Below are 817 nucleotides of genomic sequence, written 5' to 3' on the forward strand. Positions count from 1 at the left end.
CCCCGCCGGGAGGGCCCTTTGCTCCTCTCTCCTCCCGCAGAGGCCGTTTCCCTCCTGACCCCGCACTCACCCGCCTTGGTCTCGGTCAGGGCCAAGGTCCCCGAGAGCAGCAGGAGGAGGGTTCGGGGCCCCATAACCCCATCGTCGGCGTCTGGGAAGACTCTGAGTCCCGGTGGGAGGATGCGTGTGGACTTTAGAACCGGGGCCGCGCGACGCTGATTGGCTTCTCTAGCAACCCGACACTCAGTGGGAGTGAGAACTGGGTCCGCGTCGTGAGTGTCCAGGAAGAAGGACCCGTCGCAGGTTGTGAGAGGGAGAAGAGAAACTGCGGAGATTAGGAATCCCCAACCCTGGGACCCCCCCAGCCCATACACCGCCTTCGGGACCTGAGACTCTGAGAACCACGCCTGGGGCCCTGGCTTCGACTTCGCCCTGACCCCGCTCCTCTTGTGCCAAGCGCTCTGTCTCAATGTCTCCCTGTGTCTTGGCCCAGAAACTGTCTGAGAAACCGGGAAGAAACTCTTGGGCCCGGTCCCTCTCCCTTCACTTTTCATCCCGGAATTCCTGTCCCTGAAATGGACTCCCTGTCTCCCACTCTTTACCTGTCCCCCTGGAGTCTTCTAGAAGAAAACTCACCCCAGGGAGCTTGGTGCCAGAGAGGGAGCTCGCCCTGGCAATGGAGGTGCAGAGACAGGGCTTTTCTTTCTTTCTTTCTTTTATCTTTTTCTTTAAATCTGGAAAAGTTGTGCCTGAGTGCATGAGATAGAACAGAGATCAGATTGCTTTTTGTTTATTAACTACAGTGAGTAGCAGAATC

General features: G+C 57.5%; 1 pseudogene; it reads right to left on the minus strand.

Moving 5' to 3' along the window:
• The window catches only part of LOC105537382, a 3,202-nt pseudogene extending 2,832 nt beyond the window's left edge, over positions 1-370 (minus strand).
• Positions 371-817: the final 447 nt, after the last annotated feature.

This window comes from Mandrillus leucophaeus, unplaced genomic scaffold (assembly GCF_000951045.1).
Source record: "Mandrillus leucophaeus isolate KB7577 unplaced genomic scaffold, Mleu.le_1.0 Scaffold1717, whole genome shotgun sequence".
Taxonomy (NCBI): Eukaryota; Metazoa; Chordata; class Mammalia; order Primates; family Cercopithecidae; genus Mandrillus; species Mandrillus leucophaeus.